The sequence below is a fragment of the Macrobrachium rosenbergii genome, chromosome 14 (assembly GCF_040412425.1).
Source record: "Macrobrachium rosenbergii isolate ZJJX-2024 chromosome 14, ASM4041242v1, whole genome shotgun sequence".
In the NCBI taxonomy this organism is placed as follows: Eukaryota; Metazoa; Arthropoda; class Malacostraca; order Decapoda; family Palaemonidae; genus Macrobrachium; species Macrobrachium rosenbergii.
Window position 1 is genome coordinate 14895341 of NC_089754.1, and position 16935 is coordinate 14912275.

General features: G+C 44.2%; 1 long non-coding RNA gene across 3 annotated transcripts in view; it reads left to right on the forward strand.

The window, feature by feature from the left end:
* LOC136845731 (uncharacterized) overlaps positions 1 to 16935 on the forward strand; it is a 31323-nt gene that overhangs the window by 12199 nt on the left and 2189 nt on the right. For all 3 annotated transcript variants that reach the window (XR_010855227.1, XR_010855228.1, XR_010855226.1), the window contains exon 2: positions 9765 to 9965. This is a non-coding gene — a long non-coding RNA (uncharacterized lncRNA). The remainder of the gene's footprint in view (positions 1 to 9764; positions 9966 to 16935) is intronic.

Sequence of the window (16935 nt, forward strand, 5' to 3'; positions counted from 1 at the left end):
TGTGATGAGGCCTCCGCCATCACCATGTTGTCTGTCTTGTCTGATGGCTGTTTAATTTGCTATGTTGGGTGTTTTATGTGTGTGTTTCAGTTTTGTTTCTTGAATGATGGCTATCTGGATCTTTTGTTTGTGCATGAAATGTTTTAGTTCAATGTGTTTGTTGCGAATGCCGTCAATGTTTAATTGTAAGATGTTTATGTTGCGGCGATTATGTCTAAGTGTGTGAGTGCGTGTATTTAGTGGTGCATTTCTGTGGGCGTTAGGTGAGTGTGTGCTATGGGGTGTTGGGGTTTGTGGGGATGTTTGATTTGTAGGAATGGGTGATGGTGTTCTGGGATTGGAGGAAAGTGTGGTAGATGTGGGAGATGATCTGTGTGGTGTTGGTTGGTTGGTGTTTTGTTGGATAGGAAGTGCTTGTTGTGTATTGTTATTGTTTGTTTGTGTGTGTGTGTTACGGCATATGATGCACTTCCAATGTACATTGTAGTCTTTTAGTGTTCTCAGTGTGGTGCACCGAAGGTGTACCCACCCACCACATAAGTTGCAGTGGACTGATCCACCCCGGCGCGAGCTGTGACTCGTGTGCTGCAGATGGGACATGTGTAGGGGCCTGGGTTTAATTCTTATGTCACCGGCTAGGATTAATTGTAGGGATATAGTAGCCGGATTACCATATCCCTTCAGAGAAAAACTGGAGATCCAGCTGCGCGGCGCCACCCCGGGTGCGGTACCCTGCGGAGCATTGGGGAGCCACTCCTCCTCTTCTCCCCCTCCCTTGTCTTCGCAGTGGGGTTGTATTGTGGACGTTTGATCCAGGCGGCTGTCGTTCCACCGCCATCTGGAGAGGTCCCACGACGATGACGCGTCCACTCCGAACCTGTTTTATCAGTTAAGGAAGATACTGCTTCTGCACATCCCCTGGAAGTTACTGCTTCTTCCTTACTTCCCCTATGTTGCCAGGCTTGCACTCAGAGCAGTCATGCTCAACTCTGGATTGACACCACCTGTGATTCTTTCCTCCTGATATAATGTGTAATGATTTGGGATTTCTTACTTTATGACACTACTTACTCTGGTATCAGTATCTTTGAAAGGGGTACAAATTCCTTCCCATAGCACTGGTCAACTACAGGATTATTATCTTTTCTTCTGAATCATTGTCCTTAGATCTAATCCAGGACACCAGTCTTCCAGCGATGTGTGAGACCTGGGCAACCCTTTACTAGGCATAGTGAGGTATGTGTTGCGCCTTCCGTTTTGTTTGATTACTGTCGAAACTTCGACAAGAGAGATTGTACTTTTCCGCAAGTTGTGGTATAGTTTTATGTATTCTTTCCAAATTTACGTAAAGTGGAAATGCATGTTATGTAGAAGAAAGATATTATGTTTTGTTGTGTTTGCATTTAGTGTGAAAAGCATTGTGTTTGGCTGTTTCGTGTATTTAATTGTAAGTATACGTGTAATAGTGCTTCAGTGCCGTTCATTGGCTGTTTGTTGGTAAGGTGGTTAGTTGAAAGCTTGATGTTGGTCGGCGATGGTCGTTAAGTCAGTCTCGACACAGCTTTGGTGCAGCGTAGTTCTATCTAGCAGGGGCTCAAGAAAGGGGAATGTAGCCATAGTTGTTGGTGCCTTCAAGTCCACTTAAGTATTCCTTTTCATCTTAAAAGTTCATTTAGGGAGATTTCCTTTAGGAGATATGCATATCTAAATGTAAGGAAAATTTCTTGGAGTGTGCTTTGGATGAGGGTTACAAAGTAGAGATTGTGCTCAAGCCAGTCCCATCCTCAATTCAGGCTAGGAATATTGAATGTGCCACTTGAACTAACAGTAAGTTTAGATCGTTTATGTCTTAGATTAATATACACAACACAATGCATTGTTTTAAGTGCAATTTGGAATATGAGTAAATAAACCTGGGAGTCGTAGTGTAAGACTTAAGCTACGATTAGGTTAGTACGTTTCGAACATATGATTTGAAATGCTCTACTTGTTCTGAATTAGTCGGAACAGCTACAGTTATCTGTTCCAGGTATCCAGAATAGGAGTGATACTGTATACAAATCTCTCTCTTTCTCCTTAGGTGCACCCTAAGGTCCTTGATCTCATCTCCTAGGCTTTTGTCTTGGTGGCTGTAGTAGTTGCGTAGCTATCTCAGCTTTACTCATAGCTGAGCTTAGGGAGGTGAAGTAAATGTGACTGGTACTTTCCCTTCCTGATTGTCAGCTGTAACTCCTGTCCATGCTCGTTTGGCTAGATGCATGTAAGTTAAACAACAAAGTACCTATTTGAAAGCTACAGTTTGATAATATTCCTTACATCCTCCTTAAACACAGGGAGAGGCTGGGTACAAAGGTTTGATAATAATTGCTATCTACCAGCCTAGATTTCACATTCTTTAGAGGGGAAAGAAAGGGTTCCTCTAGTGCTTTTCTTATGCTCTATGTCATGTATTGGTAGTTACAGGTATCAGCCTTCCATCATTCATGCACATGTTTAAGAAACATATTTCTGGGTGTGGTGGATGGTCTGATCAGCCTTTCTTCGGTGTGTAATTACACTGTTATTAGTTTCACTCGCTCCGCAGCTAAAATTTTGAAATTCGCAGGTCGCGCTATTTTGTTATGGTTAGGTGACTAGCCCTGCCTGCTTTCGGGGAAAGAGAGGAACAACTAGCAAATGGGCTGCAATGTAGTAGTTGGAACAGTCCAGAGCATTTCTCTTCCGTTCCTCTGACAGCAGAAAGTCAGAATGTGACTTCTAAGCGCTCACCGTCTTGCAAATGCTCAGCTTCATGTAGTTTCTTCTCCTGAGCGTCCTCCAGTGGCAGAGTCTGCCTTGGCTCCCGAATGCCCTGTAGTAACGGAAGCCCCAGTTGTTATTGAATGCCAGACATCACCTGAGCACCTGAAGGCATATAAGCGCCCAGGCTTTCTTCAGTTTCTGAGTACCTGTCTTCTCTTAAGCATCATAATGCACCCGAGTGCTGTTGTTGACTGAATGCTCTGCGTCTTCCGGAGGACCAGCTGTTATGAAGTGCCCATTGGCGCCTGCGTTCAGCTGAGCACCTTTCTACTGCTGTTGATGCTTCTCTTGCTTCTGTGTATGTTGGAATACAAGCAGTCATTGGTGATTCTCCTGTTCCTCATTCTAACCTGCTTCAGCCTTGGGTTAGTATGCAGTTGCCTTCTACAGTGGACCCTATCCAGAGGAAGCTAGACAGCATTTTGAGCCCGCTGAAAAAGGCTCCTTTGGCTCCCCAGTCCATGGATTTGGCCTTGTCGCATGTGTCTTCTGACAATGAAGATGATGTACTTGTAAAGGACACTCATCCTTCCGCTTACACGTTGCTAAGGTACCTGTTAGGTACCTTTCCGAGTTTCTTGTCTCCTGCAGCTCCTTGCTGCTTCCTCTTCCCTGATGGAGGCGCAGTTGTCGGACTCTTCTAAGCTGTTGAAGTTAGTGCTTTCTTGCTTTCTTCTTCAGTGAAGAAAGCCTTGAGTGATATCGATGGATGGCTTTCAGAGAAGAGGAAGCAAGGTCATGCCATCTTTAATTTTCCTCCATCTTGGGTGACCAAGAGGAGACACCTTTCATATGCCACAGGGGAAGCTCCCTCCCTGGGAGTCTCTGCCTCCTCCCGATTCTTCACCAAGTCTGCCTTTTCTTCAGTGAAGATCATGTTTAGTTCTTCAGAACTTTCTCACCTTCTCAAAAATCTTTAAAAATTTTTTGAGGTGCTCAGTTTTATGGACTGGGCTGTGGGCTCTCTAGCCTGTAAGATTAAAGACTGTGCGACTGTACCTGAAGATAGTTCCTCTGACTGGTTGGGGGTGCAGTCATGCATAAATAAAGGGATCATAGATGGTTCTCAGGAGTTGGCTTCCCTTTACACTGTACTATGGGTGTTCTTAAAAAGGAGGAGCTGTGGTGTTTGTAAACCTCTAAGGGAGTAACTCCTGCTTAAAAGTCTGCTCTTTTGTTTTCCCCTCTAGACCATCTTCATTTATTTCCTCAGTCGACTGTGCTAGAGATTTTGTCTTACCTGCAGAAGAGGAGCATGCAGGATCTTCTCACGCAGTCTTCTAGGCACCCTAAGGTGATGTTGACGCTTCCCCCCAGGATTGTTTCCCCTTGGCAGTTACATCCCTTTCGGGGTAACAAAGATTGTATTCTAGATCTCGTTCTGGTAACAGATTTGTATCAAGAGCCATCAAGAAGTCATCCACCCAAACGTCCTCTTGCAAGTGAGAACATTCCCCTCCGAACACCAGTAGGAGCCAGAATCCTCTTCTGGGAGAGATGGAGAGAGAAAGGGCCGAGCCTTGGATTGTCAAGTGTTCTCAAGGAAGGATACACTGTTCCATTCCCAGAAAAGCCTCCTTTAGTCAGCTCGCCAGTAACAGTGACGGCATAATCTGAAGGCTCTTGATGAGGAACCATCCAGATTCCAGACCTAGGCTCCCCACAGTGGTGCTTTCCTTGTCTTCTAAGAAGGCACTCGAGGAGATTGCAGTTTGGTTTTCTGCTAAGAGGAAGCAAGGTAAGGTTTCCTTCATCTTTCCTCCCTTGTGCTTTATCCGCAGGAGGTTACTTTCCTACACCACCAGGGAAGATTCTTCTTCCCAATGTTTGGAGTTTTTGTTGGCAAAAATTGTTTTCTTCGGCAGAACTTGACCTCCTTGTCAAAGACCATTTTTGAGTTGTTTGAAGCTCTGTTTCTTGGGCTGGATGGTGAGAGCACTAGCCAAGAAGATTGAAGATTGCATGACTTAGTTGGAAACTTGGACTGGCTAGGAGACTTTTCTCATGCAGACAAGACCATCAGCGATGGCTCTCTTGAACTTCCAGCTCTTTTCTCTATGAGGATTTTGAAGAAGAAAGAAATTTTGGTGCTCCCGTTCCACTAAAGGAGTCACGCAGGCCCAGAAGTTGGACCTCCAATAGAAGTCAAATTGGGATCTTCTGGCGCACTCTTCCAAATGCCCCAAGGATTTGTCTGCATTTGTTCCTAAGACGGTCTCTCCTCTCCAGCAACATCCCTTTTGTGGGAGTAAGCCCCAGTCCAGTCTAGGACCTGCTCCAATGTTCGCTTATTGGCCAGAACTATCAAGAGGGGCGGCTCAAGTCTTTAATCAAGAAATGAGGATGTCATTGTTGTCAGTGTCTCTTCTTTTGCAAAGTCTGTTTTCGGTTTTGTTTGTGTAATTTTGTCTACTGTGTTGGCGACCGATCTCCCAGCAACCGAGGATCATAGTGAGTATTGTCCTGTTCCTGTGTGTATTGTTTTTGTGTTTTTAAATCCCGCCAATATTTATTATAGAGGATGAATAAATTTGTTTGTATCCAACGTTTTCGAGAGAGAGAGTCTGCATTTGTGAGAGTCTTCTTTTTCAGTTTTGGGGAAGTCTTGAGTACTCCAACCTTGAAAGTGGACGATTCGTGTGGTTTTTTTGTTCTGGATACCAATGGGTGCATTGTCTCTTCCTTTTTGTTCGTTGTTGGTGGAGGGTCTGTTCTCAGTTTTGTTTTGTGGTTTTGTGTTTTGTGATTCGCGACCGTGGACCTTTCTCCATCTCCAGCAACCGAAGATCAGGGTGAGTGTTGTTGTTTGTGGGTCCACAAAAACAATACACAACACAGATACACTGAACATATAACCACATACAATACTCACTATGATCCTCGGTTGCTGGGAGATGGATGACTGTCCACGGTCAACACAGTAGACAAAATTACACAAACAAAACCGAAAACAGACTTTCAACCAAAAAAACGAGCAAAAAGGAAGAGACACATGAAACAATGACATCCAACGGAAAACACACGACTCCATACAATAATCCACCATCAATGTCCTTTCAAACTCAGCTGGTCAAAACCGTCTTTTGCACAGACAGACAGCACCGTTTTCATCCCTCTTCCAACAACCAGAGAAGCACCACACTAACGGGTTGGGAAATGCTAAATACAAACAAATTTATTCATCCCTCTATACTCCCGTGCTCAAGTGTCTTCTTGAGTTTTGAGAGAAGTGGAGTACCAGAGGGATAGAACAATGGATTGTCAAGGTTCTGAGGGAGGGCTACTCCATTCTGTTCATGGAGAGCCCCCCCTTTGGTCCCTTCTCCCATCATTTTGACAGCCTACTCAAGAGCTTGGAAAAACTTTTGGCCCTTTTGGAGGTGGTCTCTGTCCTTTGAAATAGAGCCACAGAAGTCGAGGACATCAACTCAGTGGGCTTATACTATCATCTGTTTGTGGCCCCCAGATCATTGGGGTTTGCAGACCAGTCCTCAGCGTAAGCGCCCTCATCCTCTTCATCCGACAGATGAAGTTCAGTTGGAGGCGAACCATTCAGTGCGTCCATCCATTCACCAGGGTGATTGGATGATAACCTTGGATATGCTGGATGCATGCTTCCACTTCCCCATCCATCTGGACTACAGGAAGTATCAAAGATTCGTCTTCCAGGACACTCCCTCAGGCACCCCATGTCAGCATCTAAACGCCTGTCTCCTCTCGGAGTGCCAGCGCCACCCAAGCTCCCGGCACCACCTGAGCGCCTGGTGCCAGCTCCCAGCAGCTAAATCTTCCAGTTCGGGCTCTTTGCTTCGGCCTCTGTACGGTGCCTCAATGTTCACTCGAGTCCTTGCTCCTATAGCTAAATGTCTTCATTTAATAGGCATAAATGTCAGTCTATATCTGGACGACTTGCCTCTTCAATCCCCTTCGAGGAAAATGTGCAAGACGACTTGAACATCTCCTCCCTCAGGAACTGGGAAATATCATCTACCTTCATAAGTCCCTGTTTCAAGAGTTCCTCTGTTTGGGGACGAGTCTCAACTCTTGGAAATTTTGGGCTTTTCTGTCTGCCAAGAGAATCACCAGCTGCCTTCAGATGGTCCTCAAGTTTCCAGCCCCTTTGTCTTGCTCGGCCCATCAGTGGATGAACCTACTGGTGACTGTTATTCGTCAATTTGGGCAAACTTCTCATGAGAGTTTTGCAATTCTTCCTCAAGGCCAACTGGGACAGGGAAACACAGCGTTTCCCATCAACCCGAAGATCAAGTCGGACCGACATAGTGGCAGTCCGAATAAAGACTTTCAGAAGGAAAGCCCTTCATACACTGAGCCCAGACCTATACTGCCACTCAGACTCCTCGGTTCTAGGTTGGGGAGTCGTCCTGGGGAACCGGGAAGTTTCTGGGACATAGTCGGCGGAAGAACAGAACCTTCACATTAACATCAGAGAGCTGAAAGCATTTCACTTAGGGCTTCAGTGCTTCTCGACCCTAGTTCACAACAAGACTGTGGTACAGTAGTCCATTCAGACAATACCACAGCCTTAATGTACATATGAAAAGCAAGGTGGCACTCAGTCATTTTCTCTTTGGACAGATCAAATCGAGTGAGTCTTGTCACACAATTCATTCAGGGCAAACTAAATATTCTCGCGAACGAGCTGAGCTGTCGAAAAGTACGTCCTTCCCACCGAGTGGACACTATGGGGCAGGCCAACATTGGACCTGTTCGCCACCTCAAGGAACAATCGCCTTCCTCTCTTCCGTTCTCAGGCCCTGGACCCTCTAGCATGGGCAACAGATGCCATACTGCAAGATTGGTCCTACTTGGACCACTATGCCTTTCCTCCCTCCAAGTCTTGGGCTCATCGCAACGTTATGACGACACTCATAGCCCCGTTCTGGCCCATGAAAGAATGGTTCCAGGACCTGCTATAGTTATGGGTGGACTTTCCAAGACTCCTTCCCCTAAAAACTGTGTCAACTCAATTTTAGAGACACCAACGGGTTGTCCGCACTTCCCTGACAGGCTTCAGACTGTCTGGAAGCTTGTCAGAGCGTAAGGGTTTTCAAGACTCGCTGCAGAGGCTATTGCAAGATGCAGGCGTCAATTTCCTAGCTGCATCTTCCAGGCTATGTGGGCGATTTTCTGAAGCTGGTGTCTCAGACTGAATGTCTTTTTTCCGAGACATCTGTAACCCAAATAGTGGATTTCCTTCTTTATCTGAGGAGATCTAAGAATCTCTTGTTCTCCACCATTCAGGGGTATTGAGCTGTGTTTAGCTCAGTGTTTAAATACAGCAGTCCTGAATCTTGCATCAATCCCAGATCTTAACGACCGCTTCAAGTCCTTTGATACGTTTAAGCAAAGAAATGAAGATCCGGTCTCCTGGAACCTGGACGTAGTGTCGAAGTGGCTGACAGGTCCCTCTTTTGAACCTCTTCATTCCTCTTCTCAGAGAAACCTTACTTGGAAGACTCTTCCTCGTGGCCTTGGCTACTGCTAACATGTTAGCGAGTTCCAAGCCATCGATAAAGGGTAGGTTTTTTGTTTTCACAAGATGTTCACTTTGCTACTGTACCCGTGGTTTTTAGCCAAGAATGAGGACTCTTCCAAGCCCTGGCCCCGTTCTTACTCCATTAAGACCTTAATGTTTAAGAGGTATGAAAGAAACGAGCAGGATAAGGTTACTGCTGCTTTACTGAGGACACAGGCGGTTTATATAGCGGCGGACTGACATCACGCCGAGGAATAAAATGAGAACTAGGGTGACCTGAGGTCAATAACGTTTGACAATAAATACAATTAACAAACACACTTTGAGTTACACACATGAGCAATAACAGAGTTGAATACATTCTGATATCTGAGAAAAAGAAACACACAACATACAAGTTGGTAGCAGGTAAATATTTACATAAATCAATTTAAATGATTGGGTATGTCTGAATTTGCGTGACCCGTTATCCTAGGAGTGGCGATCCTAGGAGAGGCAAAGAAAACGGGTCGCCACCACAGAAAACCCACTTAGCGGGGACTTTACAAATGTATGCTTTGGCTCTGAGGAAGAAGAGAGAGTTCTTTGTCCTGCTAGGGCCTTAAGGTATTTCCTGAGCAGGACCGAGAAGATCAAAGGACCATCCAATAACCTCTGGTGCTCTGTCAAGAACCCTTCTTGCCCTGACTAAGAATGCATTGTCCTTCTTCGTCTAAGATTTAATTTCCGAGGTGCACTCTCAGATTCAGGAGGACATTTTGCCTACTTTTAAAGTGAAAGCTCTTGACATCAGGGCAGTCTCTACCTACTGTATTAGCTTTCAGGCACATACAGTATGTCCCTCACTTACATTCTGCAGTCGGCCTACTGGAAGTGCAAACCGATCTTTTGTGTCTCACTACTTGAAAGAAGTTGAAACAGTGTTTGAAAATTGCAGTACCTTGCATGGTACTAGGAGAGAAAGCACAGGAATCTCTATTTTTCTCATACTATCTCTTCGCCTTGAAGTAAGTTGTCGAATTTTCTGGAGCTAGGGGTACAATGTACGTACCTGGAGTTGTGGTATTTTCAGTGTAGGTGAAAGCGTTGTCTGGTTATTTTTTATATTGGTACAGTGCCCAGGCCAAGGGCACTTGCGTATGCTTTGCCAGCGATTGGGTCTATCCTCCGCTGCAAAACTCCCACTTAAGTAGAGGTGACCTACTGCTCAACTGCCATGCCACTACAGGGTAAGATGAGCACCAACCAGAGGCAGTATTCACCTGTAGTAAATCTCTTAAAACATAAGGAAACGACAAGCATTTTTCTATTTTAAAGTCATTATCATGCCTTAATGTTCTGGAATAGAATATGTCCATATATCCCACCCCTTTCAGTGTGAGATTCAGCTATGCAATTACTTGGTAAGTTACTTACAAGAAAATTATATTTTCATAATACAATTAAGTTTCATATATACTTACAGGCAATTACAGAATCAGAGCCCACCCTCCTCCCCTCTCATGGACACAAAGGCACAAACAGAATGAGGTTTTCTGCTAAGTTGTTTCCAGTACTCCCGTTAGTGGGCGGGCTTGTCACCTACACTAAACCATCGAAGTGCCACAGCGATTTTTTAAATAAAGGCTGCTGCACAAGTTAGAATCTATAGCTATGTAATTACTTGGTAAGTATATATGAAACTTAATTTTATGAAAATATAATTTTTTTTCTTCCAGTGGCTTTTTTTTTGTAAGGAAATAAATGCTGACATTTAAAGGTAATTTGTAAGTATCATTCACAATGACTTAATTTTATATTTGTTGAGTGACTAGTAAAATTCTAATTACAGTATACAGGTATTGTATAAATTGGCCCCTCTTACATGGGTTACAAAAGTAGTGAAGTTGTATACAGTATCAGGAAGTATTTGGAGAAATTTAATATTCAACAGCACAGTAGGCATTACCTAAGGTTCTTTGCATTGCCTGTAGCTGCAACCCATTTTATTCCTGTTACTGTACCTTTGTTCATATTCTCTTTCATCTTCCTTTCCACCCTCTCCTAACAGCAATTTCAGAGTGCAAGTGTGAGGTTTCCTCCTATTCCACTCATAAAACCTTGTTACTCTCAATTTCCCTTTCCATGCTGAATTACCTCATAAATCCCAGCACTTGGCCTTTGGGTTAAAGTTTATATTCTATTCCATAAGTGGCTCATTTAGCCGTAAATGGAAAGCGATGGTTCTATTTTGTTAAACTTAATTATGATGATTGTATTGTGCTAAGTTATTTTAGATAGACAAATGTAATGAACATCGCAACCGCTAATGTACTCTTATTGTTGAAATAATTGCTTAGGTACTTTAAGTCTTCTCCTTCATCCTTATGAACTGACTGTGTTGGCCAACAATGTATACTGTAACTTTGAAAGTGATTCACATAAACACCCAGCAATTTAAGGAAAATGGACTGAATTTATTTTCATTCATTTTTGTTTCTCCGTACATCATAATAGTCTAGTATTTGCTATTATCCATCTCTGTCTAACATAGCCAATGAACTTTTAAAGTACTGTACTGTATATATTCACTAATTTAAGATAAATTTACTGAAATTTTTTTAAAAATACTGTATATTGCGTGAAAAATGGTTGCATAATTTATGCTAAATAAATTGAAAGGTTAGGCAGAAGCTTTGGGGGATACTAGTCTATCGTAAGGGTAGAACACCACCCTTAATTCCACCACTATTTTTTTTTTTACCCCTTTGGATCTGTTAGTGCTGATGGGAGAAAGAAGACCGACTCGTAATTATTGCTAAGGCATGGAGCGATTTTAAGATTTGTTAATGCCTCTTTATTAAAGTGAGTGTGATTTAGATTACTGTACTGTATACCTATTGAAGAGTACAGTTTTCTTAATTAACAAGAATTAAAGAAATTTTATGGCTTACTGTGCAATAGGAAATAAACTGAGTCTGTTTCTTCACTTAGGAATGCAATTTCGTTTTTAAGCATCTAACAGTAATGCCGGTCAGTAAACTGCTTATCAGGTAAAGATTTCTAGTTCTATATTCAAGTAAAGCCAATTATATGAGTCAAGTAAGCACAAATTCGTGTTTTATTTTTTTTAAATATAAAAGTTTAGGAAAACTGAAAACTTGTGACTTGTATGGGCTTGTAAACTTTTCCTGACAAATTGTTTCTTAGTAGGTTTGTGGATGAGTTTCTATTTAATACTGTTTAGTTTTAAGGCATTAATACCATAATTATGTAAGTTTTTGAGAAATTAATTGTTTAGACCGATTGCATCAAATTCATACACAAGGTAGTTTTCATGTTTTTGTCAGAGTATGCAATACACACACTGTCACTTCTGCAGTTTCAGAGGTTCCAGCAATTGGGAAAACAGGCTGTATTTGTTTATTATATTGTTGTCTCAGATTTCAGTTACAGGTTACAAGATTTGACAGCATTTGTTAGGAATAGTAATCATTGAGTCAGCTGACCTGTTTTACTGGCAAGAGTTTAACTGGAAAAATTAAGAGACTTTAGACAAAATAGTACTAAGATTGAACTCATTTCAAATGTTAATCTTTTTGTAAAAAAAGAGTAGCTTAATGAACATGTAATTGATTCTGATGAGAAACTTTTTACATCAGAATTACTTTTTATGAATTCCTCCTAGTTGGTATTGATTGAAGTGCCCTAGGAATATATAAAAGTAGACTTTTACTTTGATGTTGTGGGTGTGTAAAGAGTTCTGATAGTTTAAAATTTTTATTGTAATTTCTCCAAGGTTACATGTGCATACTGGGAATATAAAAATGTAAGTTTAAAATTTTTATTGTAATTTCTCTAAGGTTACATGTGCATACTGGGAATATAAAAATGTAAGATTTTGTATAAGTAACTTACCAAGTAACTACATAGCCATTTGTTTCACTTAACCGCGGCAGTTCTAAATTTGAAATTCACGGTAACATGCTATTGTTTTCGTGTAGGTAACTAGACGCCCCCTTCAACTACCAGGGAAGAATAGGTACAAAACTACTGTATTGAAGAGCCCAATTTGTTTCTGCTAGTCAACAACTGTACACGGTTGTTTGAGCAGCTCCGATTTGAATTTTGCTGGATGGTTGTATCTTTCGCCTTCGGTGAAGTATTCGTGTTGGTAGCGTGCTATTTATTAGCTCAGCTAGTTTATTATTCAGACTTGTGACTTACATAGTCAGATTCTAGCATGTTTAGTATTAGGTATTGCAGCAAAGGTTGTAATACTAGACTTACTTCTGCTAAGTATGACTCGCACACTTTGTGTTGCCAATTTAGAGGGAAAATTTGCTCGTTTGAACTTAAATGTAGTGAATGCAAAGACTGGGATCAGGGTATTGTAAATGGAAAGTTTTGGAAGCACATCTAGATGGACTCCAAAGAGACAGACAGAGAAGTGCAGTTGCTAGAGCCAAGGATAAAGGTTTAGCTAGTCAGGTTTCTACTCCAAAATCGGATATTGCTTCTCAACCTGTGCCTTCTACACCTCTACCTGTGTTCTCCCCGATCACCAGCCCTTTGCCTTTTCTTCAAACTCCGTTACCTAGCTCCCATTCTTCTGAACCCGATGCCATCACCAGCCTGGAAGCTAGAATTGACCAAAAGTTTGGTCTGCTTGTTAATACCATAGCCCAAATCGGGTCTAAGGTTAAGGCCCTTATGGATCAGGTAAGCGTAATTAGTGTTGGTGCAAGTGCAGTGCAAGTGGAGGGGGTGACTACTCATCCCACCAATGCTTCTAGACAAAGATCAATGTTAGACTCCCCCAAACCTGGGAGGAAGCAAACCGAAAGTCCAAGGGAGGTCAGCGAGATTTTACCTATGGGTAGTTGCCACCTCAACCGGGCCATTGGAAAGGCGTTCATATGGAAGTGCATGCTCTGTCGTCCAGTGATTTGGACACTAGTGCGGATGGGGGCATAAACGTTTTTCAGAAGTGTCAAGGCCATTGAAGAGGCATGCTCCTTCCAGGCTCCCAAGTAAGATTCCTGGGGAACAAGAACACAGTCCTCTTCCCTCCTGCAGTTTTGGGTTAATCCTGAATGGGGTGTGCATAACACTTTGGTGACGGAGAGCCAGTCTTTGACATGGCATTCTTCATCCAAGTTGTCCGAGCACCCAGTGTCTGAATGTGCAGTGTCAAAAGTGTTCTGTGTCCAAACACCAACTGTCCGAACGTCAAACTTCCAGTCCCGATCGACTTGTGAATGGTGGTGAACCAGTCTTTGACATGGCATTCCTCATCCAAGTTGTCCAAGTGTCCAGCGTGTGAGCACCTGGCTTCCGAACGTGTTGTGTCCGACCATTCTGTGTTGAAGCGCCCACCTTTCAAATGCCCAATGTCCGAGCGTATGGTGTTGGATCACCCAGTGTCCAAGGGATTGGGTTATGAGTGCCCAGTGTCTGTACACCCAGTTTCGGGGCACCATGTGCCAGAATTCTCGCCTTCAGTACACTCGGTGCCAGAAGCTAAATGTTTGGCGCCGATGCCTGCCGTCACGGATACTTCAATGGGACCTATCCAGTGGCAGTTGGACATCATCCTTGGACTTTTACAAAAGCAACCTGCTGCTACACAGTAACAGGCGGACTTAACTCCTTCTATGAAGAAGCTGTTGATAAAGAACATCCTACGTCAGCGTATTCAGCACTCATGAGGTACTTTCTTCTCTCTAAGGGCCCTGTCATCACCTGGTTTGGCCTTCATGATGAGACAGCCAGTGGAGGTCTTCAGACTACCAAAGATGGTCCTCTCCTCATCCTCTAGTAAGGCATTAGTAGGCACTGGCAGTTGGTTAACAGGAAAGAAGGGGCTTGGTAAAGCGGTTTTCAGAGCACCTCCCTCCCGTCTGTCGCCAAGGAGGAGCTCGTCCTACTCCACTGGGGAAGCGCCTTCGCTGGGAGTTTCTGCCTCCTCCCAGGGGGACTTCTCCAGCCTTGTGGACACAATTGGGAGATTGGCTTTTAACTCCACTGACAGATTCGAAGGGCCTAGGACGAGGGTGGTTGTCGTTTTGAAGAGGTTTCTGCTTTAGGCTGGGTGGTAAACTGGTAAGGCTCACAAGCTTGGACAATACTTACAGTGTAAGAGTTGATTCCTGGCCAGTAAACAGTCTGTTGTGCCTGTCACTTTGTGGCCTCTATCCCTCTGTGACTGTCATGGATGTGATAGAGTGTGGGGGCGAAGGATGGCAGGAACTACAATCCTTTCTCCACAAAGTACGAATTCAGTCTCAACTGAGAGGCTGTCCCGTAGTTTCCAGAATGGGAGCACGAATTATGTAAGTTGTAATGATTGTAATGATTGGAGGTCCAGGGAAATCCTGGGACCAAGAAAGAGATGGAAGGACTGTGTGATGGAGACCTGCGTGAGAAGGGAATTGATGAGGCACAGATGAAATAGATGGAGACGGTCATCCTCCCTTGCTGAAGAAGAAGTAAGATCTTGAAATTGGGAGCACGCAGTAAGACAGATGTACAGCATCCTGGGGTGAAGATGTTGATACAGTCAGCATCCTGGGGTGAAGTGTCGTCTCTTGAGCTGCTACATGAGCAGTGTATGTCCCAGCCTCAACACCGTCTGTTTCGTCCTGTGGTGTGAGGTGAACAGATATGGACAGGGATTATTACCGCATCAAGAGAATGGTTGAGAATTGGCACCAGTGGGCAGTGGTCTGTTATCAGTGTAGGTGGTGATAGGTACAATTTGCATTTGGACGTAGCCCAGGTTATGACTAACCTCTCAAACTCATTTATGTCGTCTGCGAGGAAATAAGTCGCACTGTACTAAGTGGGGTCTTCCATTGCCGTGGTCCTGTCAGTGATCCTGTTGTAAGGGCATATCTTAGTCCATTGAGTCGAGAAGCGTCGGTCAGTAGTATCAGTAATAACTGGGAGAACTGGTGGGCTAGCCAGGGCAGTCTTCACTCAGTGAAATGCTCCGTCTTGATCTGCAGTCCATACAAACGCATGCTTGGGGCTCATAAGGGGTTCAAGAGGCTGAACTGCATTAGCTATTTCAGGCGTAAAGTCAGCCAATTGGTTCACTAACCCCAAGAAAGAACGAAGATCCGTCAAGTTCATTGGTATAAGGAAGTCCCAGATTGCTGATACTTGTCGGGTTCCATTGAAATGCCGTCTTTGGAGATCCAGAATCCACAGAAGGTAACGCTGGAGGCAGCAACCAAAAACCTGTCCTTGTTAAGTGTGAAGCCAAACTTGCAGCAGCTTGTCAACATCTCACGGATTTGGCGTAGATGGTTGGGGAAGTCCTCATCGAACAGCAGGATGATGCTGACTACCTTGACACCTTGCAAAGCCTAGTCTCCTTGAAGGCAGTAGGTGTCTCCTGTGGCTGCAGATTCCATTAGACCTCTGCAATGCGGGAATTGGCCATAGGGTGTGATGAATGTGGTTAACTTTTGATCCTCCTTTGCAAGTTGCATTTGCCAGTACCCATGTATGGCATATGCAGTGATGAACTTTGCCTTTGGAGCAATGCTGTGGACTCTTTGACAGTGGTGAAGGTGACAGGTGGGCAGGGCATTTTACTTGGCTCTTGAGGTACATGAGGTCAACAGTGATTCGAACGCCTTTGTACTTGGGTACTACAACAAGCGGGTGACACTAGTCTGAGGGTTCGTCCCCTGCGGGCTTAATGATACCCTGAGCTACCATGAACTCGAGCTCTGCCCTGACTTGTTCCCAGAAGGCATGTGGTATCTGGCAAGGTGCATTGATGGTGGGAGGTACAGCATATTCCTTAAGATGGATTCGCATTGGTGGTCCTTCCATCAGCTTGAGTGGGGCTTTCTACTGTTCTTCCTTGGATAATCAGCATGTCCTTGAACTCTTGTAGAAAAAAGTCAGTGTCTTCGGCAGGCAATGTGGTGGCATGAAGAGGCATTTCTGAACACCTACTTGACATGGGTAACATCCAGAATAGGTCTGGGAAACTGGCGGAGTAATTGCCAACTCTTTGCAGTGGCTATATGACAGCAGTGGTGTTCGGACACCTCCATGGACTTGGATCCTTGCTGAACAGGATCTCTTAACTAAGGTGAGAGTGGCTGTGAAGGATCATAAGGCAGATGTCATCATAGAGCCATCTGCTGTGAGAACATCGGGGTAACTGGTGGAGATTGTAATGGGCTCCTACGAATGCACAGATGGTAAAGATGCTGAGGGCCCATACCTTAACAGATGTTGGCACTTGTGTCTGGCAACGTCCGAATCCTGGATGTGATGTCACCATATGAGAGGGAAATTGAGATTGGCTGCAGTGTCTTGATACAAGAGGGTCTTCTCATCTGGTGACATCTGGAGAGGGTGGTGTAGGCTTGGCACTGGAAGTGGCACCCTGTTTGGCATCCCTTGTCGTAATGTTCCTGTCGGTTGCAGTGGCGGCAATGGGCCTGTCTGGCAGGGCACCTCTGTGCCTTGGCCCAGTGTCCCTTGTGGCACAGTTGCTGCAGGTGCTGTCTGCTGCTGGACACTTCTCTGTGGATCTGTGCATGCAGTTGCATGACTGGTATGAAACACAGCTGAGGGCAAAGCACAAACTGCAGAAGTGGCCTTTCTGGTGGCCTCATAGGTGCGACACG